Source organism: Rhipicephalus microplus, chromosome 2, assembly GCF_043290135.1.
Source record: "Rhipicephalus microplus isolate Deutch F79 chromosome 2, USDA_Rmic, whole genome shotgun sequence".
Classification (NCBI taxonomy): Eukaryota; Metazoa; Arthropoda; class Arachnida; order Ixodida; family Ixodidae; genus Rhipicephalus; species Rhipicephalus microplus.
This window is the reverse complement of record NC_134701.1, coordinates 234,045,387-234,073,104: the sequence shown is the minus strand read 5'-3', so window position 1 is coordinate 234,073,104 and position 27,718 is coordinate 234,045,387. Positions and strand designations below refer to the sequence as shown.

Sequence of the window (27,718 nt, the reverse complement as noted above, 5' to 3'; positions counted from 1 at the left end):
CGCCGGTGCTCTCCAATATGAGACCTAGTTGTGAGAAGACACTAGAGAGTGTTCAAGCTCAATGCTTACGAAGATGCTTGGGTCTACCGCATTGTACTTCAACAAATGGGACAATCGCAGAGGCTTCGGCTTGCCCCATCTGTGTATACATGCTGTGCGAGCCACTTAGAGTTCACCTCCGATTACTGAGTAGACACAGACAGCACCCACTGTCAGTACTACCCGCCACTCACCCAGATTGCAGTTTCTCAAGAGTAATATCGTGGTATAAAAATATTATACCATCAAGGTTTTCTCCGCCAAATGCCCCTGCTGTGCCTTCATGGGTCCTGCCTAAACCACCTGTCTCTTTTACGATACCTAGAATTACGAAGAAGTCGCTCATTTCTTCTGTTGGCCTCAGACAACGTACCCTATATCACATTTACACAACGTACAGTGATTATCTGCACGTGTACACCGACGGATCCACCACGCTAAACACCTCCGCCGCAGCATTTGTCATCCCAGACATGGATATCGCTCGACGACCATAAAACCACATCAACTGCCGCAGAGCTTGTCGCTATCCGGGAGGCAAGAAGGTTTATTTCCGGAGAGCGACCTCGAGCCTGGACGATTTTCTGTGATGCCAAACCCGCTTTGCAAACCATTAATTGCACCATGAAGCAAGGTCCGTATTACAGCTTGGCAATAGAAATCACAGAACTTATTCAGGTTGCTTCAAAAAATGGTCATCTTATAACTTTCCAGTGGATTCCCGCTCATTGCAGCGTGATGGGAAACGAAGAGGCAGACGCTGAAGCTAGAAATGCCTTAAGCAGTGCCCCTGAAGTACGCATCGCGTTTTCACGAGCTGACACGAACGCCCTGCTTCGCTGCGTGATGCGCAGCTACACACTTCAGCACTGGACCAAACCGGAACGGCGACACCAGCGACTTCACAAATGGGACCCGGAAATGAGGTTTCGCATGCCTCCTAAATTGAAACGGCAACTCACAAGTATGATCCACCGCATTCGTCTTGGTGTAGCGTACACCAGACGTTACGCACATATCATCGGTCGCAGTGACACTGGTTCTAATTGTGAACACTGTGATGTGCCAGAAACACTTGAGCACATATTTTGTGTCTGCCCAGCATACGCACGTGAACGACAAACACTGATTTCTTCTACTGAACTATATCGCAGCAGGTCATTAACTGATGAGACACTGTTGGGCCTTTGGCCAGACACCAACACTGCAACTGCAGTCACAAGAGCAGTTATAACCCTTTTGGAAACAACTGGACTAAGTGCGCGGCTATCAAATGTGTCTCAGCTAGAAAGAACACTACATATTCACCTCTCTATCTCACCATCGTCATCCACTAATCGTTCTTTTCCCCTTTCCCTTCCCCCAGTGTAGTGTAGCGGGCGAGAGCAAGCTATCGCTCAGGCCGACCTCTCTGCCTTTGTGTAAATAAACTTACCTCCTCCTAATTGTCCAATCGCAAGAGCAAGCTTTTGTTTTCCTCAAGCAAGTGGGTCATTAATACGTTGGTAGGCTGTAAAAAAAGCATTCTCGTTGAAAGCGTGGAATATACAAGCTTGGACTAGCGACAACACTAAATGCAGTGTTGTACAGAACAACGTTCCAGTATCTAGTTCTTTTTTGGAAGAACAAAGGAACAACCCCGTTCCATTGAGGACCGGTGAAACTGTAAGGGTAACGTGTTACGTTTATGTAGGAATGGCAGAGGGAACGGCGTTTCTTTTGCAAACGTTTCACGGCATTGGACGCACGTAGCACACAACGCAGAACGGCGTAGATTGGCGACTGAGTGAGATGTTTGAATCTACCCTTCACTGGTCACTTGACTATATATGCTGCATCCTGGTTTTCCCATTTAGGTGCCCTCCAGGAACGCAGGGAAGTGTTCTATAGCGAGGCCGACCACGTGGGGAACATCATCTGATTATGATACAGTCTGAAAGTGATCGAGAGCCGTTGTGGAGTGTAGGAGTGTTGACGTGGAGCATTTTTAGTTGACAATCAAGAATGTTCAAATTCCTGGTCAGCCGCCAAGAAGTGGCGCTAAATTTTTAACGTCAGCGACTTTTCTTGTCGGCCAACTAACTCATAAGTATATTTCGCGCGCGCGCGCGTGTGTGTGTGTGTGTGTGTGTGTGTGTGTGTGTGTGTGTGTGTGTGTGTGTGTGTGTGTGTGTGTGTGCGTGTGTGCGTGTGTGTGTGTGTGTGTTTGTGTGTGTGTACTCTCACCCCTGCATCCTCGATTGACTTTGTCAAGTGCTTGATGGAGTAGCTTTTCAACATTGCCAACGAAACTGTAACGATTAAAGAAACCTTGTCTGTCGTGCACCAACACCAAAATGGAACCCTTGCTAGGTGCGAACAAGGAACTTGTTTCATGGACACTATTTCATCTGCTCAAACTTCAATATTGAATGAGCACCTCACAACCGCTTACGTAATGTTCCTTTTGGTGCCGTTTTGTGTGCTTGAAAGTTTTTTATTGGTGCATGTGTGACAGTTTCTATTTGAGGAAAACTTAGATGACGCTTGAGCTTCGCCTTTAACAGTAGAACGTGGTATAGCGTAATCGGGCTCCATGTGTGTCGCTCCTGCCACGCAACACTATAGGTGTCTACAAGAGTCGTCTAACAGCACGATATTTGTAAAGGTTTTTTTTCTTTTTCGAACCAGTTTCAAGCGATTTTCTGACTGTTCGGTAGAACATTGGTGTTTGCTATACGTGAAAGGCTTAGGTTCAATTCGCACTTGAACTGCTTTTTAATATTTAATAATTTGTAGCTATTTCATATTTTCTCTTATGAACAAGTAAATTTTTTGTTCACAACCAACAATGCCGATGCCGATATCAGCGTTTCCGCGATACAAGCTCTTTATTGGTATTGTATAAATATCTGAAGGCCAGTATCCTCACTGCATTTTTTTATTACACTCATATATACCTATAACCTTCCCCTACTGATGTTGAAATATTAAAAATATCAAAATAAACATCAAAAGTTTCCCTTTATTTGGCCATGATTAAAAATTCAAATGTTACGTTAATGTAACGCGACGTTCCAATTTTCGAAATATAACTGCAACGAGCTTCTTTTGCATTTAGGAAACCTGTAGCGGGAATTCGTTCCAAAATTGGGATGAAACGAGGATCAAGATATCGTTCCTGTTTCAGAGGAACGTAAACAACACTGGGTAAATGCCACAGTTTTCGGTGTTATATTTGCATAATTTTACCACTGTTCTTGTGTTGTCTAAGGAGGGTGCTGTCCAGGAATTATTGCTACAATCTAGTACTGCACTGGTTTCCTTTTTTTCTCTTTACCTTTGGAGACAAGCGAGGCTTGCACTCCGAGTGCAGACCGGGCGCTGCACAAGTTTCCGGAGCACTAATCCACTTTCGCTACGGCTATAATGCAATTGTCGGAGCCGCAATCAACTGCAACATTCGTTCCCGCCGATTCAGTTTTCGCTCGCTCTCACAGCACAGCGACCGTGGTCTTGCGTACCTCCCCGTACTAATGATGCTTAAGGACGCAGAATGTCGAAATTTCCTTTTTTTTTCCCACGCGGCTGGGCAAATGGGCACGGCTATCCGCTTCGTTACGCCGTCCAAATCGCTCGGCTATTGTGAGCTCCCAATGTGCACGTTTCTTACTTCCGGCTTCACTTTGCAAGCGCGAAATTGAGCAACGCTGCAGCTGCGTAGGATTTTCCTTAAACGCCAGTATTTAGGTAGTTGCAAAGTTCTGTTCAGTAGACTGATTATTAAAACAGCGTTTGTTTGGCTATTGTCACACAGATAGTAGAAAAAGCGGGACATCTGCGCTCGTACAATGCATGTCTATAGGAATGTTCGAACTGCATACTTCAATATTCAAACAGGGACAACACTTATACGAGCACGTGGGAAAAGGGAGTTTCAACCTGAAGGAAATAAAATTTGCCTTGATAGACTGTCGTGTAGATGCAGTGATGTTGAATAGGAGTCTTCAACTATTTAAATTTTTGTTTGAACATCAATAGGACAGTGTCCTACTGCTACACAGGGGTCTTTGTAAACACGAATTACTCATTGATTAATTTGTAAACAATTACATGACACTAGCACATGGCTGCATTTATTGCCAGTAAAACTGTGGTCGTGCAAAATCTGCCACTCTCAAGTGGAAAGAGGCATATGGGGCAGATGGGGCAACATTGTGCATTTAAAGGAGCACGAAACAGTCAGCAGGGCTGATAAATTGTCTTGCATTGGAGCGCACTGTGGTGCTTATATTTGGGAACCGTGCTTTGAGGATTCCACTGTCATTCATCGCCATAAAAGTCGACTCATAAGATAAATCATGAAAGCTTACAACATTAACATGCTTGCTTACCTAGGATTCTTACCGAAAAATTACAGCATATCCACGCAGTGAATAATGATGACTAGGATAAAGCGTCCATCAGCCGCTCCGTGCTTCCGTCTGTTCGCGCGACCATCCGTGCGTCCATCCGTGCGTCCCTCCGTCTGTCTATGCGTCCGTCCGTGAGTACGTCCTTGCGTCTGTCTGTTCATGCATTTATTCCTCCATACGTCTACGCGTCTATCCATTCGGTGGCACATATGCAGGTGGCACATACCCGTTCTAGAGCGCGTATGTGCCACCGGCGGTTACGTACTACAACATACATACAAGGGATGAACAGACCCCCGCCTAAAGGAGCTTCGCCCCTAAAAGTCTGTGTATTAGCCATCTTTAGATATTATTTCACTGAGTGAACTAGCGTATATATCTTGGGCTGCGTATTAAATTTTTCGGGCACATGGAAATGACATCATGCAGCGTAGTTGATTCCACTCTTGTTTATAGTGTGTGTCGTCGGTGTTCAAGTAACGTCTCAGTTATAACTGTGTTCCTTCTAATAAACTTCTTAGTTGTGAACCAGTGCCTATCTCGTTTCTTCCGTGTTCGTCGTTGTGTTGTTTCGTTGTTTTAAAGATGTGCCAGAAAGGCCACAATCACTTCTTTAGCCAGGGGGTAGGCGGTGTGAGTTCTATGAATTTCTTCCACCTCCAAATTGTTGTTTTCTCAAATAGGCACATTTGACAAGTAGTTAAAGCCTTCAGCAAGTTCTTCCTTTTTCTCCAAAAAGCCTTTTTCTTTTCTCTATGAGCCTGTCCACAAAATACAGAAAATGCACGAAAATACCAGTCCAAGTCGCCAGCTTGACTCAAAGCAATAGAAAACTGCTATATCGGCCACTACTTGCGCTCTGCCTCATATGAAATAGATTTGGACAATGGTTTGATTCTACTGCACATTTCTTACAATCAGCGCTTATGTTGAAGAATTCGCAGGTGCGCGTTTTTCTTCTATAATTATGCATGCACAGTTCCAGCTCTTCATAACACGTAGCATTGAGCCCAGCTGTAAAACTACTTGTGGTGCAAAGGCTACAGTTGCACTGTTAAGTGAGCATTTTCATCATTTCTTCAAGAGTTATGAATGTTATAGAGGACATAAATTTATGTTAAAACCACAGTACAATCAAAAACACCCTAATAGCTTGCAATTAGCCCATACGCTAAAAAGATACTCTGATAGCGTACTTTTTTATTTGTTGTCTATGACCATTGCTCCTAATCACGCGCTAAATAAGACCATGTTTAGAAATAGTGTTACTTCAGATCTCTTTATTTGCTAGATACAAATAGCACAGCAACAGGATGTCTGAGTTTAGGACTAAATTATGTGTATTTTTGTACTCCGTTAGAAGGCCGCTGCCGGTGCACTTATCTCCACAAATTGTTTTGTCTTTATTTGTTCGCAAAATTTTACATAATCTGTCGTCTGAAAGCGATGCCCCTATTCATAATGGCCATGTGGAGTACATTAAGTCCACTACAAAAGAAGGCTGGTCTCAAGTTCTCCTTCTTTATAACCTTTTTTTGTGACGTGAACTGCAGCTGGCACATTCATGCTTTCGCTGCAAAAATGTTTTCGTCTGAGGCTTCTGAAACTTTCATTCGTTTGCTTATATTAGCGGAGTGCTCTTACATTTTCTGCTACTCAGATGGGATTGCGAGATTATGGACGCTCCAGAAAGAAGAATCAGGAGACATTTCCGTGAACCAGCAGAAAGTCAATCTAATCACTTCTACCTGATTAAAAACTTCAAGTGTACTGCTTATTGGCCTCCTTCAGCCCATTTTAATGCTGTATCACCTTTTAAACAAACGTTTTTGAACAGGGGGATTACTCGCATATACAAAACAGCTATAAAAGAGAATGGAATGGCATTTTTTTTGGAAAACAAACGAGATGCCAGTGAGAAGTGAGCGAGTGGCCAAACACTGTCTCACGAATGCCATTGAAGAAAGCAGTTTCTTCTTGAAACGCAGGTAACTATAGAGTCATGCCTACTTTTCCCTAGCTCTTCCTTTCTGTGGAGGCGTTTTAAGCAATACCTTGTTTACCCAATTTCGTTCTCGGAGAGTTGGTTCATAGACAATACACACACGCACAAGCAATGACTGACAGCTGGGTTTAATGCCAAAAGGCTCCTCTTACAGAAGAACCGATAGAAGGGCAGACAGAAGACGATAAAAGCTTGCGATTCGTAAACAAGGGGTGCACTTGAGCAGAAGCCAACGTTTTCACAAGTAGACTTGTCCTTTTATGAAGTGTAACTGGTTGCCTTAGCGCTCTTGTGTGTATGCTTCGTATTCTCTCTTCTAATGACATCAGAGAAGGAGGGAAGGGCAATTGCGAAGGCAGGGGAAGCTGTAAGAGACAATAAGATGCCATTGTGGCGACATGCGTGAGTCAGAAAAAAAATATAAAAAGGCTCAGGAATGTGTGGGGTGTACATATGTGCCCAATTACGGTACTCAGAAAAAAACAACACCGCTGGTGAAGTAATTGCCGAAAGCGCGGTGAGACTGTCGAGATGAAATTACCGAAAGCAGTGGCACAGCACTTTAACGTCACAGGTCACAACTTCGACGACCACAAACTTTAAATTGCCCAGTCAAACTTTTGGTACCGAAGAGATAGAAAATACCCAGAGTAACACAATAATTATGTGTTTAACACACTTCAGCGAGCCGTTGTAAACGTTTCGTAGGGAACAAATGAGTCTATGCAATATGGCACATATACAACGTAAGCCGATCAGTGTTAGGTCCTTCTATAGAATATTTAATCTGACAATTTAAGTAGCACTTCCTCGTGACTTCCGTAGTTGAGCGAAACGTGTACCCCGCAACGTCCGCCCCCCTTATTCTTACTTTTACAGAACACACTTTTCTTCTGACTCGCCCAATTGACCACGGACCTCTCATTGTCTCCCATAGAGTTTCCTACTAATACAAGCCATGGCACTTCAGTGAACATCGAAATGATAGTTAGTAGGCAGATTTGTGTAATCTTCGTACTTCCGGCTCCGTTCAGGTTTCAGTGGCCTCAAGCTGTCTTGTCACGAAACGAAAATCAGCAAAGGTTCAGCAGTTGCGCTTCACCATCTTAACGTTTTAGACTTGCCATTTCAAATCAGGTCACGAAGTTCAAAAGCCTTTGTTGTTTCGTTCGAAAGAAAACCATAACACAGCAAGAAACAAAGTCAAAAGTGCGACTCGAGGCTTGAAAGTACGAAGACTAAGGAAATCAGTCTACTATACATCATTTCCATGGTCGCTGAACGATCGCAGCGCCAGAGTCCCCTCTAGTTAATTTCGGAAAACTTTAAGTTGCCCCACTCAATCAATGAAAAAATCAATCAACTAATTAATAAATGTACTATCTAATCAACCAATTATTCAATTAATCATAATCTAGCATTTTCACCATTTCGTACATCAAGTGAAAAAGGCAGAGCTAGAGAAAAAGCCGGAAGTTCATAGGCTTGATAAAGCTCCGGTCCTGCAGGCAGACAATGGCGAAGGCGTTCGTAGCACAATAGTAAAAAGAATGTTACACGTACTGCATAGTAGGATAGAATAGTACGTAGCATTTCATTCGCATATTGCCATGCGTGCTTCTTATTTTCACTTTCATTTCATTAGGTTTTCACCCACAAAGCCTGTCCGAAATGCTTAGCGCAAACTGCACCTCCTTGTTCGAAAACAATCGCGATCGTCGTAGATCGTTCAAACGCTGCCTTTCATTCTTCCAATGTCAGTGTAAATGCGCACTTCTCGACGGGAGCTGTCGGTCCGCCTTAATCTTGGGTGTGGTCGTGATGCGGCGCTGTGTATAGGGGTCGCGCGGCGCGCATCACACGTGCTTCCGACCGCTTTCCCAGAGATGCGAAAGGCGTGTTTCCCACTTCAATATCATGTCTCTCATATTTGTTTCTTCAGGCTCTTCTTCTGTGGCTCGAAACAATGCCGCCGCTGCATCACAGTGATTTCCAAGTAGGCACATGTCGTTGCAGCAACACTTCCCCCATTGTTTGCCCGCATTGTGCCACGAACGGTGGCACGCTATTTCAAAACACAGTTTCTTTTACAGAGCCAGTGTGACAGCCAACATAATGAACACGGGGAATGCAATACGCTGCCCCGCGGATCTGTATGCAACTCAACAAAAAGTCACAGCATATCCAAGGAGAAAATGATGATAAGTGATGCGAAGCATCCGTCAGACCATCCGTGCTTCCATCCGTTCGTTCGTTATTGCTTCTGTCCGTCCACGCGACCATCCATGCGTCTATTCAGGCGTCCGGCCATAAGTCCGTTCACCCATCTGTCTGTCTGTCTGTTCATGCGTCCATCCGTCCATACGTCCGCGCATCTATCCATTCATCCGTCCGTCTGCTATTCGGTCTTTGCATTCGTCCTGCGTCCATCTAGTGAACACTCCAAGTACCGCCATCATCTCGCGTCCCCTCAGGCACAACCCACTCTAGAGTGGGTATGTGCCACCGGTGGCTATTTACTACTACTACTACATACATAAAAGCATGTACAGACCCACGCCTTAAGGAGCTTCGCCCCTAAAAATTACTTCATAAGATTTCCGTTGGGAGGATCTACATAATGGTTTCTCGCCCCAGTGACCGCAAAGCTCCCACGAAGGCGTGGCGATGGGCAAGAGCAGGAAAGGGCTGGAAAAGAGAGGGGTGAACGGCTGGATCGGGCGAACCCGGCGGGCATCGATGAAATAGAGGAGGAGGTGCTGATCGTTCTGTCAAGATTGCGCGCAAGACGCAGACACTCGAGATTATTTTGGAGATTGCGCACGACCAGTTATGAGGCTGGAATATTTGACAGTACATGTAAAGATGCCGACGCGTTTCACCACTTATCAGTTGATCGACGGCTGACGCTCTGCTCACCGCTATCCGTACCTGTAGGTTCCTATAATCTGATTTCCCATTTACCAGCCACAGGTTCAGCCGAATGAACACTTTCATCTGAACATCGAGTCTTCTTCTTTTGTCCACGTCACGAACCCGCGATAATATGAATACCATATGTAGTAACAAAAATGTAATGAATAAATTTTAAAATAAGTATATAAAAACTGTAGAATACAATCGAAACACACTTTTATGTAACATGCAAAGGGCAGTAACGGAAGTATACACTCAAAAGTCGTTCAGATTTTTTCATGTTGATAACGTGCTAGAAGAATAGGTCTTGTTTAGTGTTGGATCATCTAACTTTTGTTTGTTTAGATGGTTGATTAGGAAAGACAGTGTGTGACAAAGGCGCTCTTTTCCATAATTAAGGTGGAAAAAGGTGTTTGAGACAGAGCCTTACGACTATGTAAATATGCACTGTTATTTTCTTGTAGATCAGTGAGGGCTAGGAATCCCTCCAGTTTTCCTAGGATAGTATTTTTGTAGCTCTGTAGTGTTTTCTGTTTGCATTTATCAGAAGATTTAATATTCTAACTTGCCGAAAAAGTTCTGCATGTTCCGAGAAAGGAGCATTTTCCATAGCTCGCCTTCTTTTGAAGTGTTTCCAGCATCTGTATGTTTTGTGTGGTATGTACTTGAGTTGTGAATGGAAAAGAGCATGATAAGTGTGAAGCTTAGTGCTAAAAGGTACTAAATTTCTATAACAATTTAGGACAGCAACAACTTTTCGTTCTGTGAAACAAATGCTGCCAACTAGTTCATTCCAGGACATGTGCGAAGGAACTATAACGCCGAGTATTTGCCCAGAGGACATAATCGTAATCTTATATGAACCTAGGACAATGCTATCTGGGACTATAGCAGAACTTCTTTGAGCACGGAAAATAACACACTTTGTGTTGGGTTTCGTTGAGAACCAAGCAGTTTGCCTTAGACCAGTGTCGAATATTGTGACATACAAAGCTAGCTATAGACGTTATGTATTTTAAGTCTTTTCCTGTTTAAGCTGCTACCAGTTTTCAGTTGCGAAAGGTTGAACTTCAACAAACTGATGTCGATTTTATATATACGATCTGATGAGTTGAAGTGTTACTCCTCAGAAGCCGTATCTTTCTGCTTTCAGCAGCAACAATTGGTGGTTGATTCTTTCGAATGCTTTGCTGAAGACTAAGCATAACCCCAACGTTAGCAGTTTTTTTCCCAATAAAGTCCTTTTGTATACTAAATGCAGTTACAAAAAGCCGTTCAATTCAGGAACCGTGCTGACACTCGGCTAGCAATTTATGTTTCTGCGAAAAATTGTCAATGTGGCCATTGATACTTTTTTCGAAGCCCTTCGATAAATATAAAGTATTTGAACAGGTCTGTAGTTTCCAATCTTGTCTTTATCACCACATTTGTGAATAACTATTACCCGCGCTACTTGCACGTCGCGAGGGAAAATTTCAGTATACAGGGACATGGGGAAAATGTGCGTTCAAGCTGGAGCGAGGAGGCGTATGCAGTATTTCATTGTCTGATTACCAGATCGTCTATATCTCCGCTGTGGCTATTTTTTATGCATAAAAATGTTACAGTCATTTCTAAAGTATTAGTAGGCTATAAAAATAGAGGCTCCCTTGATGAAGTTTCATGCAATGTAGGTAAAATATCGTCATCCACGCATACAACTTTCACAAAGCTTGGCTCGTGTAGTGGCTGGCCTTTGATTAAGCGTGTCGTTTATTTTTTCACGCACTTTACCAGTTTTCCGCATGCGTATCCACACCTTCTCCCACTTTCGTGTAGTTAATTGCCTTTGCCTACTTTGTTGAGACTTCAGGACAAGAAATACGGAGCATACACACAAGGGCGTAAGGAAATAAATTGCAGTCTTGAAAAGGGCAAGTCCACTTGCCGAAATATTGGCTCCAGCGCACTTATTTATCATTGGTCACTCAATTATTCTGGTCAAGAACACAAGCATGCCGACTCTCTTGTCATTCAGCCTTTCTTTCTGCTCTACCACACATGCCACGCACTCGGGGGAAACTAGGTGTATGCTGCAATCAGTTCGTGAGGTTGGAATCGTACAACCTTTAGTAATATCGAATTAGCTGTCAATAGCCTTATTGGTAGTCTTTTCTTACTACAGATAGTTCGCTTGTGACTCAACTATTATTAATATATATTTAGAGCACTATCGATAGCTCTGCATGACTACAACGGTGAGTGATGCTTCTACTTGCGAGAATGGTAACCCTGGCTATGTATGCTCTTAAAAAAATGGAGTGACCCTCACTCCATTGGGGGAGAAACAGCAATGTATTTATTTTATTTATTTTTTTTTATTTAAGACATACTTCAGTCCGAAGACCAAGCAGGTGGGCAGGGATTAATTACATAGAAAGCATCAATCCGCATGGTAAATTGGTACACGATTCTGAAAACAGTCCAACAAGTGTAAAAAAAAAAGATAGCAGTACACAAAGAAACATAGCGTCACAGTGAATGTTTTAAAATATTGCAGAAAGTACACGCTTTTCAAAATCCGACACATCACGCGCCGAAAACACATCAACAGGCAATCTATTCCACTGCTCGATTGTGCGGGGAAAGAAGGAGTGCTTAAAAAGATTAGTGCGTGCAAAAATTGGAGTTAGATTGTGCTCATGGGTGCTTCGAGTTGAACGAGATAAGCGGGGCTGAATATAAAGTCCTGGATTAATATTGAATTGTTGGGAATTAAGCAAAAACAGAAATCTTAGACGCGCAACCTGCCTCCTGTGTTCCAGGGTCAATATATTGTTGTTTTCCATGAGAAGCGATGGAGAAGCTCGGCTATGATAGCTGTTAAAGATGAACCGGACTGCCTTTCTTTGCACCATTTCTAATTTGTGAATGTCTTTTTTAAGGAATGGGTCCCATGCTGCGCTTGCGTACTCGAGTTGCGGCCTAACAATGGAATTATAAGCTAGCAATTTAACACGTGGAGGAGCGGCTTTTAGTTTGTGCCTGAGGAACCCGAGTTTTCTGGAGGCCGATGCGCAAATTTTGTTAATGTGACTGGACCAAGTTAGTCGGCTTGTTATAGTAACTCCTAGATATTTATATTCGTCTACTTGTTTCAGCGTGTGGTTATTGAGCCTGTAGGAGGACGTGAATGCATTTTTTTGTTAGTTACCTGGAGCAATACAGATTTGTCACAGTTCAGTTCCATGGACCATTTTTCACACCAATCAGAGACAGCATCAAGGTTACATTGCAGGTTACTTTGGTCACTTGAGGATGAAATTCGTTTAAAGAGTACACAGTCGTCCGCAAACAACTTTAAACCAATTGACGATGCGTCGATAACGTCAGAAATATCATTGATATAAAGTAAAAAGAGTACGGGTCCCAGCACGCTGCCCTGAGGAACACCGGAAGTTACAGGGAGAGTATCGGAAAAACAGCTACTGATTTTAACAAACTGCTTGCCGTTAGACAGATAGCACTGGATCTATTTTATGAGTGTTATTGGTAAGCCAATTTTTTGAAGCTTTAGGATTGGTTTACTGTGAGGAACGCGGTCGAATGCTTTGCTGAAATCTAAAAAAATGACGTCGATTTGTTCAGCCTTATCGAGTGAAGACGCAAGTTCATGAATAGTGGTTACTAACTGGGTAAGCGTAGATAAGCGTCTTCTGAACCCGTGCTGACAAGGCGTTAGAATATTGTTGGCTTCTAAAAACAAGACAATAAAATCTGATACTACATGTTCGAAGAGTTTACAGATGCTAGAAGTCAGGGAGATAGGGCGGTAATTGTTTGCAAAGAGGCGGTCCCCTTTTTCGAAGATTGGTACGACACAGGCCATGCGCCAGTCGTCAGGAATTTCGGTACAGTCAAATGATAACCTAAAAAGGTGAGTAAGAATATGCCCTAGCGGCTCAGCGTATCGGTGCAAGAAGGCATTGGGTATGTTGTCGGGGCCAACGGAAGATCTAATTTTTAGGTTGAGTAACATGTTAATAACACCCTCAACGATTATAAATTCTGAGGACAGATTTGCATGTACCCAATGTTTGTCCCTTAATGAAGCAACTTTCTTTGTTTTTGCTACGGATAAACAGTTTCTCCACTTCAGTATCAAGATGGCTGACCATTAGTTAGCCAATCAATTAAGCCTAGGTAATAAGGAGTACTATACATTTTACATAGCCACTATACCACTATACATACCACTATACCACTATACCACTGTATATAGCCTTCATAGATTACAAGAAGGCGTTTGATTATGTAGAAATATAAGCCGCCATGCAGACACTGTGGAATCAGGGCGTCAATGAAGTATATATAAACATCCTGGAAGAAATCTACAGGGGATCAACTGCTACCACAGCGATTCATAAAGAAAGCAACAGAATACCAATCAAAAAGGGTGTAAGGCAAGGGGACACAATCTCCCCAATGCTATTTACCGCGTGCTTACAGGAGGTTTTCAGAAGCCTAGAATGGGAACAGTTAAGGATAAGAGTTCATGGAGAGTAATTTAGTAACCTTCGCTTCGCCGATGACATTGCATTGCTGAGTAACTCAGGGGACGAATTGCAACTTATGTTTACGGAGTTAGACAAGGAGAGCAGAAAGGCGGATCTTAAAATTAATCTGCAGAAAACAAGAGTAATGTACAGCAACCTCGGAAAAGAGCAGCACTTCGAGATAGGTAATAGTGAACTTGAAGTTGTAAAAGACTATGTCTACTTAGGGCAGGTAATAACCGCGGAGCCAAACCATGAGATTGAAGTAACTTGAAGACTAAGAATGGGGTGGAGCACATTTGGCAAGCACTCTCAAATTATGACAGGTAGATTGCCACTATCCCTCAAGAGGAATGTATATAACAGCTGTACCTTGCCGGTATTTAGCTATAGAGCAGAAACCTGGAGACTTACAAAGAGGGTTCAGCTTAAATTGAGGACGACGCAGCGAGCAATGAAAAGAAAAATGGTAGGTGTAACCTTAAGAGACAAGAAGAGAGCAGAGTGGATTAAGGAACAAATGGAGGCTAAGGATATCATAGCTGAAATCAAGAAGAGGAAATGGACATGGGCCGGGCATGTAGCGCGTAGACAGGATAACCGCTGGTCATTAATGGTAACTAACTGGATTCCCAGAGTAGGAAAGCGGGTTAGGGGGAGACAGAAGGTTAGGTGGGCAGATGTGATTAAGAAGTTTGCGGGTATAAATTGGCAGCAGCAAGCACAGGACCGGGTTAACCTGCGAAACATGAGAGAGGCCTTTGTCCTGCAGTGGACGTAGTCAGACTGATGATGATCATGATAATGATAAGGAGTACACGACAAAGATAACAACAAAAATGATCCCGATTAGCTCAATATTGATCATTACAATAAAGTCAAGCAGGCAAACCTGTGGTGATAAAAACCTCGCGAAACCAAACTATAGGACTCGTACGTTTTGCTCGGCGCGCAAGACGGAGTTCACTTCGAAAGATGCAGATACTGCTATGTTCTCACCGGGAGACTGCATGCTACGTTTGGTGTCTTTATTTCTCGCAGATTCACAGAGTGAAGAGCCGTTATTCAGACGTTTACGGGACAACCGACCATAAGATGTGCCTGTAAAACATATACGATCGCAGCAAAACGATTCCGCCGCAACCGTGCATAGTTTCGATTGGTAGATGTTCAACATTAAGTAAGCGGTAGGAGTATGAGCGCCACAACCGTAAAGCAGGTGGTAGCTGACGCCATCTAGAGGAATTCAACGATACTAAAGAAAAGTTTGTGGACACATCATGTGGCTTTTTAGGAGATATTTTGCTAGTCAGCTCATTCATACGGACAGCTCAAAGACACCGGAAAGCTGATGCAATGCATACATTTTCATTAGTTCGTACACGCCATCTAGGTCTGCGGTTCTCCACAGCCGCGCACGCTATGTCAGTAGTTTTATAATTACTTTATAGACTAACTGTAATGGCTGGCGCTTAAGCACTTAATTCACGCTAGCCCTACGTGACATCTGCATCATAGAAGCATAGGAGTACAAGGTTGTTAAATTGAGGCTGTTAAAATTGATAGGCAGCACTGCAACAACTGGTGTTTCACCAAAAGTATGCGTGTATAGGCTCTTTTTAAAAAGCAGCTTGTAGATGTGATGTGGCTTCGTGGTAGAATACTTCTCTACCAAGCGAACTATTGGGTTTCATTCGCACTGCGGCCCTCATATTTATTCTTTGCTTTCGTCGGGTAAACGTGGTTCATGTGAGTTTATCACAATGCTGTCGCATTCAGATTACCCTTGACACTTCTCGCCGCTCCAGAGCTGATAAAAACTGTCAACCACTCGGGCATCGCCTACAGTAGCGGCTGATAGGGTGTCCCTAGTGGAGACTTTGGTGGCTTAGACTTCTCAGCACCTTAACAAAGTTATTCACTGACTTACTTGTGGCACATGGCCGTATACAGTGGCCCGGGTATATGGTTGTCTGTAGAAAAGGACTTGGCAACGTACGTGACGAAAGGTTCATGCTATTCATGTAATGACCTACTAGACATACTCGTGAAAACCTGTTACCTTCTCATGATAATCTTGGTCTACTGCAACTTCAGAAGGTCATGACGAGAGCACCCAGACGTGCTTATAAAAACGCTCGAAGGGATAGAAAGAAGTACGTTAAAACATGTTTCGCATATAAAACAAAGAAACTGTCCGTGGGCAAAAGAGTATATTTGACAGAAACTACCCAATCTTATGACACCGGAGAAATGTGCGCACCTGTTTATTGAGCGAAGCCGAAGAGGATGACACTAAAGAAGAGAGCACGTGCCGGTTCATGATAATTTGTTTATCTGTGACACTGCCAGTCATGAAGATTAGAGCTATGCTGCAAAAATGTCGAAAGAGATTTAAAAAATAGATACAACAAAACACACACAAGAAAGAGAAAAAAAAACAGAGAGCAAGACAGAAGGAAAAAAGAATAGGGAAAGGAAAAAACAAAAAGAAAGCGAAAGAGATACGTAGTTGAGTACATCCAGGGAGCGAGAAAAATAGAAGGGAGGTTTAGATGAATGTACCGGTGAGGAGGAACAAAAAGAAGCGAGGAGGAAGTTAATTATTGCATAGCCTTTTATAGTACAGTTTATCAAGAGGATGAGATAAAGAAGCATAGCAAGAAGAGGAAAAGTGAGGGAGGGGTGTAGTTGTGTCAGGATTTCAAAAAGAAAGAGGGGTAGAGAAGGATTTTTAAATAAAGAAAAAAAAGAAAGAAACGGAACACAAATATAAAGAAAGAACTCGGTGTTGGCCAGGTGGTGGCGCTCGCTTGCGAGCTTGGCAGTTTACACAGATTGCGTAGACAAAGAGATGGCTTTACTATTCTTCAAATGTCACACAAGTAGCTCTGAAAGCGCGTTATTGAGGCTTGGTTGTTATAATCTTCTTTAAATTAGGTGATGAAATACACAAATCAGAACGGAACCTTTGCAGGAACGTTGCAGTGATATGCAAGTGACAGCAGCAAGCGATGTTGGAAAACACCACGCTTTACATGAATTCCCATAAATAGCCAAACCAGCACTGAACACTATATTGCATGCCTGTGCGTATTTGAGGCCTCTACACGTAGCCGTGAGCACTTAGGCTAGTAGGGCAGGCAGTTTATCGATATTCCAATGCGTCACAGTATAAGCAATCAATACCAGTCATTAAATTAAGTTTCACTCTTGTATATCATGAATAGCTAGGATCTATTTTTTTTCACTCACAAAGATATAGATAGATGTGCTTGTATATTTTCTAATTACATACTAGTGAAGCTTTTCCCAAAGTTTCTTTATCGTAGCAGAGCAACACAGTATATGGATAAGACGAATGCTGAAGTGCACAAGTACGAACATTGTCGCGTGTTTAGCACACCTGTCAGGGGTGCAAGATTTGGTGCATTAGCCTAGACGAGCGTTGGTGCCACGTCTGTCGCTGCATCGCATCATTCTGGAAAGCGATGCAAGTGTATGGGCCGTGAACACTCAAGTAAAACAAAACCCTCCTTAGCCCTTTGAATTCTGATCTTATTATATATAGTGCCCGATAGCCTTATATGAACCAAGAAAAAATGCTTAAAATTGCAGTAGACGTCGCGTCATAACAGCGGAACAGCGCAGCGTTTACGGTAAGCAAGGCACTTAGCAGAAAATCGCTTTCATTGTGTGGGCTACAGCTTTGAATGTAATGAAACGATCGGTTTTCAAAATTCAGCAGCTCTATGCTTGAAGTTCTTGAAACGCTTGAAAACGCTTGAAATTCAGCAGCTCTAAGCGGGTTCCACGGCGAAGCCCTTAAAATAAATAACGGTTGCCAAAACTTGTGCAGTGATTCGCAGATCCGAAGATTACGATGGATTGAGGGATCCCAGAGACAGGCTTAGCGGGCACTCTCGGGAAATACTACGAGAGCACTCCCTCGTTATTTCAAGCTGACGCATCCTTTGCCTAAACTGAGCCCTTCATCTTTAGCCTTCTTACTACCGACTAGATCTTCTTGCTTTCTTTATTATTATCTTTTTTATATCTTTTCTTTGAGTGCCTGCTCGAAGACACCATTGACGTGAACGCAGGAGATGGCATGCTGGAGCTCACTCGCTCGTTTTCGTCGAAGCTGGGACAAAAGGAGACCTGTGACGGTGTGCTCCATCGCCATCGACCCTAAATGTACCTGCAAAGTCTGGGCAAGCCCAGGTGACTCAGGCTGGCCAGCATGATTCTCTTGATCGGTTAAAAAGTATCGCAGTCGTATGGTGTCTAGGCGAGTTGTGGAGGAAACGGTGATTTGCGAAAAAAATGCCCTTGTTTGGTAAAGATAACCCCAACGAATGGGTATAGAATGGTCGTCGATGAAATACAGCCCTCACCTGCACTGACTTGCATATATTTTATCGAACGGCACTTCGACCTTGCCACCTTAGGCTGTGAAAACGCCTCAAGCGGTGCACTGGCTTGTGCGAAGGGAAGTTTTCACTGTACAACTACCAAATGGAGTTGCACAGTTTTTTCACATTTATTTAGAGCTATAGAGACGACATTTAAAAAATAATGAGTCTTTATTTGAGAGTTCACATGATAATCACACGATTGTTTTGCTTCTGCACTATACACCTATACGAAAAATGCAGTCCTCTGACTCTTTCTCTTGAGTCCTAGTATTTGCACGTATATATAACTCTTTTCAAAGACGCACGTGAAATCTCTTTGGAGAAGTATAGCGCTCTAGGTGGGGAGTCATGCGGTACACAAAGGAGTTCACATGTATCTTTAAAGAGAGTCATCTTAAAGGCTAGCCAGAGCTTACCGGAAAGAGTAACACATACTCTTTATTTTTCTTTGAGGGACAGGAATAAATGTACAAACGAAAAAAAATATTTCCAGCTTATGAGAAGTGCTAAGCTGCGGGCTTCCCTTGCCCTTAAACGCCAAATCGATAATAAAGCTCGTTTCGCAGCATGTCCAGTGTTACAATTGGCGTCGTTGGTTGTGAGCGAAAAGTCATCATCTTGCCTATGGCCAAAAAAAATACAGAAAGATGCAAATAAAATAAGTAATGAAAATCTTCCTTTTACGTAACAGTAGAAATGAGGACGATTATACGACAGGCATCTCTTCTACTCAGTAGCTATACAATTGTCATTAAAACTGCTCGGCAGATAAAACACTATATGAATGTCATATAGTCGAAGGAGTCTCTTAAACCGCTTAATTATGTCTGGCTGATGAGTGAAATTACTCCAGGTGCCAAAACATGTGAAATGCGCCACTAGAAGGTGTTTCAAAGACTCACCCAATGCAACAGGCTCCATCATACTACTTTATCACCATCAGCTGCTAAAACATGGAAAAAGTGAACAGCTGCGTATGTTCGCGTGGAGCCTTAGAGACGCGTAGCAAGCACTCCGCTGAATCGCAGAACGACAGAGAGAGGGAAAGGAAATAACTTTTTCTGTCCGGCGGAACACGACTGGGTCTCCCACAAGGCTCGGTCCAGAGTACGAACGGGGGCCGCAAGCCGAGCCTGCTGGTCACCTCACGGGACCACTAGACAGCCATGAGATGAATTAATTATGTCGTAGTGGACACTTAACAAATGCACCTGCAGTAGGCATTACAGGATAGTTTGAAACGGCCATCGTTACGCTGGCAGCTAAGTGTTTTTTTTTTTTACTGGTCGGTTGAGGCATGCACCGAGAACTGAAGCCATACATACTACCAGTTGAGAGAGTGACATGCATGGGGTCCGAGGAAGCAGCGGCCACTGGTGTTCTGAAGTGGGAAAATTATCTCTGTAGTACCCCTCTCTCTTTTTTTGTTGATTTTCTCATCACTCAATGTTGTGTTCTCCTCCCATCCTGATGACGCAAAAGAATAATATTTGAAATGGAGATGAAAAAAATATAATGAGGCAGCTTCATACTAGTAGTGCCCAGCCCAAAAGAAGTGGGAGCTTGGCAGCCTGCTATTTTTCTCTCCAGGTTCATTTTTTTTATTGTGCTCTGTTTATTTTCATTTTTATGTTACAGTTTCCTTCTGTCTTGCTCTCTTCTTATTTCTATTATTTACTTTTCTTTGCCCTCTCTCTATTTCTCTCTTGCTTCCTCCTTGCTTATGTCGTTATGACTGTGCTGTCCCGGGACCCTAAAGTGCCCGCACTTACTTTCATCATCGAGGCTCCAGAGAAACAAGAGAAAGAAGACTTCTTCGCGCAAGAGCGTGCTACAGGTGGCTCGGTTGTATGGGGTACTACCTGCAACGTTGCGCCAAGCTCCGACAGAATGAGGAAATGACAACATACGGTAGCATTATACCATAGCCCAGCCACATAAACTGCTCCGCAATGAGAAAAAGCGACCACAGCTATTGATAAATTTCAGCATTGTGACAACAATATTTGAAAAAAATCGGCAGATCCCACGTTCCTGGGAATCGACGTTGTGCGAAGCATGCGAATGGAAGGTGAACGCGTTGAAAAATTCTTAATAAGCGACACGACATGAAATGACGCTAAATATATATACAAATCTCATCAGCGCACCTAATTTCCTGCCTCCGCCATACTCGCTTGCCTTCTCAGGGAATCCAGTCAGTTATCCATAATGAGCAGCGGTTATCCTGCTTATGCGCTACATGCCCGGCCCATGTAGATTTCTTCTTGATTCAAGTATGATATCCTTGACCCCGGTTTGTTCCCCGATCCACTCTGCTCTCTTCTTGTGGGCGGATGAGATTAAGAGGTTTGCGGGTATAAAGTGGCAGCAGCAAGCACAGGACCGAGTTGACTGGCCGAACATATGAGAGGCCTTTGTCCTGCAGTGGACGTAGTAAGGCTGACGACGACGACGATAATGGCGATGATGACGATGATGATGATGATGATATATACAAATGTTTCTTACGCAATACATATGTTGAACAGTTGCAGTAGTTTATAAAACCAGTTGTTTGCACTTGTTCCGTGATGCCAACTGGAACATGCGTATTAGCAACACCAGAAGCTGACATGAAGCGCTGATGCTCGCGAAGATGCTGGCCCTGAACGCTGCTACATAAATATATTTCAGCGCATGCGAACTAACCGCATTTGACGTTAACCCGACGTGACAGCTGTATGAAAGCAGTACACCTGTGATGTTTAGAAAATTGGGTATAGGAAGCACTGCAACCGCTATTGACATTTCACGGAGATTAGCGTCTATTGGATGAGTAGTTCCTTGACCTTACGTAGCTCTGTGGTAAAATGCTTCATTGCCACCCATAATGCTTGGGTTTATTTCCAGCTGCATTCGTCAGGTCGACGCCACGGATGTTGGGTAATTATTAACCCTCGTGCGTTAAAATTGCCCAAGTGTGTTTTCCTTGTTCCTGCGTAGATACTAAGTGTCAATCAGCTGTTTCACGTAACCGCATACCAGTGGCAAATACCCGCCCGTGCGTATGTGCCACTGTATGGCGGGAAGTGTTTCATGACGTGCGCGACGGGATTGTGGCTATAATTATTCATGTCTTGAACAGCGCGTAATATTCGTCAAACCATCTTATCCTCCCACGCTAATTTTGGTTCACTCTAAGTCAAGGGCGTGACCACGAGAGTACCTAAATGTAAGCGGATAGATAGATAGATAGATAGATAGATAGATAGATAGATAGATAGATAGATAGATATAGATAGATAGATTCGCTCAAGGTCGCCGAAGTTCACTAAGAAATGCTTCGCATTTAAAAAAAAGCCCGCGCTACGAGTAAGTAGAATATACGCCCTAATATATGACGTATAAACGGTTGAGGCTTAGTGTGTCTGTGATAGAGAAATAAACAACATTTATTTACGCATCCGGCATGCGAAAAGTCACCGGCCACGCAGGGCGCGGGTATTCCCTATCTGAAGACTATGGCTAATAGGTCTATAGGACTCCATTAGCGTGTCTTTGAGGTAGTTTCTCTTAGAGGAATGTAAAAGGTGGCAGCTGTTTCTTTGATGCTATCGGCGTTTGGCCGTATTGACTGGTTCATGCCTATCGCATAAGTGCAATGCTCGCTTCAACACTTCTTCCTTTCTTCCGCGGCTTGCGACATATCATTCTCCGAGTGCAGCAAACGCGGCCGACAGGCCAACGTATTCTTAATCCGCATACGCCAAAACTCCCTATATAGCATATCATTACGGGGCACTGCTCGAATATATTTTTACACGTGATATTTTGAGGCTGTGACCTTCTCCAAATACCGAGGGACTCACTTTAGTTTTAATATTATCATAAGAATATCGGTAGTTTAGCGTCCCTAAACCACCATATGATGATGAAGGACGCCGTAGTGCAGGGCTCATGAAATTTAGACCACCTGGGGTTCGTCAACGTGCACCTATATCTAAGAACGTGGGCCTCAAACATTTTCTCCACCACCGAATATGTGGCCGCCGTCGCAGAGATAGAATTCCGTGACTTGCGAGTCAGCAGCTGAGTATCTCAGCCACTAGACCACCGTTGCGGGTTCACTTTCGTTTTCTATTCGAGTTCTAATGGAAGCGTTGCTCTAAGTGTACTCACCCCTGTGTGTAGTAATAACATCTCCTAATTGGTAGCACTGTAGACCAGCATTAAAACACGGTGAATAGGAATTATAGGCAATCGTGGAGTGAATGTACTCGAAGAAAAAAGCTTCTGTAGCATACGCACATATAGATTCTTTGTTAATAATGCTGGGTCGAAACGTTTGCTTTTTATGTGCCCTCAGTAACTTTGACACCCTCTTCTCTCATTCCTTTATTATAAGCTAGTGTTCTGCCTGTTACAACAGGTTGACAGTTCGTGAGTCGGGGGGATTGATGGCATTGACATGAAGTTCCTGGCACGAGTCCCACATAGTACATATAAGGTCCCGGGTTCGATTCGAGACCACGGGAACAATGAGCGAAATTCGCATGCAGGCGCAACACACACACACACACACACACACACACACACACACACACACACACACACACACATATATATATATATATATATATATATATATATATATATATATATATATATATATATATATATATATATAAATGGGATATGGCACAACGGGAGCGTTGTTAACAAAGATAAATATATTTATTTCCCAACAGTTTCGGGAGGGGTCCTCCCTTCATCAGGGGATAAGTTATATATAAATATATATATATATATATATATATATATATATATATATATATATATATATATATATTGGAGAACTGGTTTATTCAGCCAGACTCGAGCTAAGTCACGCTGGTGATGAGATTTTCAAATGAAGAAGATGTACAGGTGATGATGATATCAAAGAGAATAAAGAGTCATTCCCTTGTCGCGCTCACACTAATTCCCCCGCGCGGTGAAAGCGGCCGCCTGGTCGCTTGACAGTTATATGAAACGCGTCGCGCATAAGGCTTTAAACGAGATACGTGCACTATCTCTGTTCCTCGGCAACGATGATCAGGACTAGCGCTAAGAGGAGAAACGCGGTAATTGACAGGAGATGTCTGTTCGACCACCGTGTACGGCCCGATGAAGCGACTGATGAATTTGTCGCATAGGCCGGGGACGCGTAGTGGAGTCTATAGAACAACTTCGTCACCAGGGGAAAAACTCACAACACGGCGAGACGAGCCGTAGCGAGATTTTCGAGTGTCTTGAGAGAGGCTGGTGTTAACACGGGCCTGTTGACGGCAGTGTGTGAGACGAGATAGGAATTCTTCAGAGAAAGGAGCCGTCGAGGGTGCAGGGGCCGAAAGGAAAGAGACATCCAGAGTGAAACTCGGCGAGCGACCATGGACGAGAAAAAATGGAGGAGAGCTGGTAGTGCGTTGAGCAGCCGTATTATAGGCGAATGCCACGAAGGCTAGAATTGCATCCCAGTTCGTGTGGTTGGGTTGAATGTACTGGCGATCATGTCCGATAGGGTCCGATGAAACCATTCAGTCAATCCGTTGGTATGCGGGTGGTGGCTAGAAGTGGTCTTGTGAACAGTGTTCGAGGCACGCAAAACTTGCTCGACAATGGAAGATAGGAAGACTTTGCCACGATCACTGAGGAGAATGCGTGGAGCTCCATGACGCAAAAAGATGTGGCGAAGAAAGAAATCGGCGATCTCAGTGGCAATCCCAGATGGTATAGAAGCTGTTTCTGCGTAGCGGGTAAGGTGGTCGACGGCCGTGAAAATTCAGCAATTTTCATTGGATGATATAGGAAGAGGGCCATACAAGTCGATTCCAACGACTTTAAAAGGCGAGGCGGGACGAGGAAGAAGTTGCATTAAGCCAGCCGGAGCAGTTGTCGGTCGTTTTTGCCGTTGGCAATGAACACAGGAGGCGACGTACTTAGCGACGGCTGAAGAGAGGCCATGCCAAAAACAACGACTTCGTATTTTGTCGTAAGTCTTGTGATAGCATAGATGAGTGGCGGTTGGAGCATCATGAAAGGCTTCCAGAACTTCACGTTGCAGAGAACGTGGGATGACGGGTACCCACTTGTTGCCATCGATGTGGTAAATGTAGTGACATAAAGCATCACCGACAAGCTTAAATTGTTTAAGTTGTCGACGGAGTCTGGCGTTTGGAGGAGTAGTAGAGCCGGTCAAGTGGTCAACAATGGTGCGGCAGTATGGGTCGACACGTTGTTGTGAAAGAAGGACGGATAGGGTGGCAGGTGATGAACTTAGCGCTGCGATTGGAGAAGTGCTGCCGTTTTGGAGTATCGATGGTGAATGGCTTCCACTGGACAAAGGACAGCGCGATAAAGCACCAGCATCTTGATATGTTTCTTCCCAGATCTGTAGGCGACATCGAAATCATACTCCTGCAAGCGAAGTGCCCAGTGACCAAGGCGACCCGATAAGATTTTCAGCGATGAAAGCCAGCATAGGGCGTTATGGTCGGTCAAGACGGCCGTGATGATACGGTCGGAATCTTTGCACTGCCCAAACAACAGCAAGGCACTCCTGCTCGGTGATAGTGTAGTTCTTTTCTGGCGCGGTAAAAGCACGACTTGCGTAAGCAACGACGTGTTCACGTGAGTTTTTGTCACTCTGCAAGAGTACCGCACCAAGACCATGACTACTTGCGTCGGTGTGAAGGATGGTGGGTGCGGTGGAATCGAAGTGGCACAGTACCGAATCCGACGGGAGGGCTTGCTTCAATGCCGTGAAAGCACTTTCGCAGTCTTCAGACCAAATGAAGGGGACGTTCTTTGTGAGGAGTTGATGGAGCAGAGACGCAAGTTCCGCGAAATCACGTATGAAGCGCCGGAAGTAAGAAGATAACCCAAGAAAGCTGCGCAGGTCCTTTTGACGTAGTGGACGAGGAAAATCGAGGACAGCGGTAAGCTTCTCGAGGTCGGGCCGAATTCCTTCTTTGCTGACAAGGTGGCTGAGAACCTTGATTGTCTTGCTAGCAAAGGTACATTTCTTGGTGTTAAGCTGTAGACCGGCTTTTGCAAGGCATGTGAGGACTTCGTCAAGACGTTGTAGATGCTGCGAGAACGTGGATGAAAACAATACTGTGTCATCGAGATAGCACAGACTTGTTTTTTATTTCAAACCACGCAATACGCCATCTATCATGCGTTCGAAGGTGGCGGGCGCATTACAGAGTCCAAAAGGCATCACATTTAACTCGTACAACCCATCTGGCTTTGAAAAGGCGGTCTTCTCTTTATCAGACTCCGACATCTGTATCTGCCAGTAGCCTGACCTAAGGTCGAGGCTAGAAAAATACTCTGCGCCCTGTAATGAATCCAGTGCATCGTCGATCCGAGGGAGGGGATAAACATCCTTGCGCGTTATTTTGTTTAGCGCACGGTAATCGACGCAGAAACACACTGTCCCATCTTTCTTTTGAACGAGAATAGCTGGGGATGACCAGGGACTCGAGGAAGGACGTATGATGTTGCGTCATAGCATGTCAGACGTTTTCCTCGATGATCTTGCGTTCTGCCTGAGACACGCGATATAGACGCTGATGTACAATACGAGAACCGTCATTCTGGATGCTATGAGTAGCGTTGGTAGTCATGCTGAGGGCAGGCGAGTTCACGTCAAATAGAGAACGGTGTCTATTTAACAGGGCAAGCAAATCTTCAGTTTGATCAGGTGTTAAGTCACTGCTTATTGTTGCGGATACAGGTGTGGCAGAGGCATTGAATGGTAGTGATTGTGACTTCGGAACATCATTGTGGTTGTTGTTCGGAAGAGTAACAATCGCAACAGGCTCACTGCCGATCGCGCACGATACTGTTGAGCAGTACACACTCGGGCGTTTGATTTATGGCGGTTAGGTACGTAGACCCATCGAAGAAGCGAATAAGCCCTGGTGTGATCACAATGCCCCTACGTAGGGTATGACCGTAAGGGAGAATTAGTACGTCACCATCCACAATGACGGTGCAATTAACACTTATAATTTCTTCGATGTATGACCGAAGTACATAATCTGACTTGGTGACCAGGCAAATGCGTCCATGGCGTTTAAGTGGATATGAAAGCGGACATGATATGAAAGCGGACGCAGAAGACAAGAAATTGCACCCAAGAATGAGAGCGCGGGTGCACTCACAAAATACCGCGAAAACAATGTGATGACGAATGCTTTCTATGCAGACACCAACGGTACACTGTGCAAGTGGACGAATGAGAGCGTTCGTCACCGCTCGTAGAGGTGGGCCGCCATAAGGTGTGGTGACTTTTCGAAGGCGGGAACAAAAATCAGCACGAATAATCGAAACGGCAGCGCCAGTGTCAACAAGAGCCTCAACACGTACACCTTCTACAAACACTACTATCAAATTCAATGGCTGCTCTGGAGGAACTGTTAGCTGTCCAAGGGATGAAGTTTCCCCTCGTAAAACTGCATTGGGGAGTTTTCTGCGTGGGCGTTCGTGGAATGGGAGGCGGGCCGTAGAGGCGACACTGAACGGCGACCTGGCGAAGGTGACCTGCAGCGAGACGTACGGGAATTCCCAGGCATGTCCGTATGGTAAGTAGGTGACGGTGATAGGACGATCGGGAGGGTGGTCATAGGTAGTTCATGGTCGGACGGAAGCTTCGATGTTTTTCGGGAGCGTAGCCACGTTGCTCGTCTTGTTGGCGCCTTCGACAAAACCGAGCGATATGTCCTCGATAGCCGATTGGTCGAGGTGGGCGCTGAGGTGCGTAGTAAGGTGGTGCACGCACTGGCGGGGATAACGAAGCCACAGGCGTATGGTCTGCTGTAGTAGGCACCGAAACGGTGGGTGTGGCAGAGAGCGCGGCAACTTCGGCGTACGTGCGCGTCTGGCGCACGCAGGGACTGTTAGAACACGTCGCACGCGATGCGGAGGCGATATCTTGTTTAATCAGGTCTCGCAAGCTATCTTTTTCAGGAGGTAAAGTAACTTCTGCAGCACAGGAAGAGCAGCGGCCGTTGAGCTCTTCACGAACGATGTCGCGAATAAGCGCACGCAAGTCGAGGGGTGCAGGCAAACGGACGTCGGTGGCATCGTAACAAAGGCGAACAGACTGAAGCTCGTCAAGTCGCTGACAGATGGTTATCACGTCTTGGGTGGTGGCAGGATTTTGCGTGGCGAGGGCGTTAAAGGCGACGGTGTCAATGCCTTTAATAATGTGGCGTATTTGGTCGTTCTGAGACATGCCGGTGTTAACGCGCTTGCACAGTGCAAGGACATCCTCAATATTAGAGGTGTAAGATTCACCCGGCAGCTGCATGCGTTCAGCGAGTTTCTTCTTTGCTGCCTCAGAGCGAACTGCAGGGGCACCAAATATCTGACGAATTTGCT

The 27,718-nt window shown here is 44.4% G+C and overlaps 1 long non-coding RNA gene across 1 annotated transcript in view; it reads right to left on the bottom strand.

Annotated features, from left to right (window-relative positions):
- Positions 1–6,550: 6,550 nt before the first annotated feature.
- The window catches only part of LOC142787559 (uncharacterized), a 206,417-nt gene continuing 185,249 nt past the window's right edge, over positions 6,551–27,718 (bottom strand). Inside the window, exon 3 of the long non-coding RNA XR_012889259.1 lies at positions 6,551–6,803. This is a non-coding gene — a long non-coding RNA (uncharacterized LOC142787559). The remainder of the gene's footprint in view (positions 6,804–27,718) is intronic.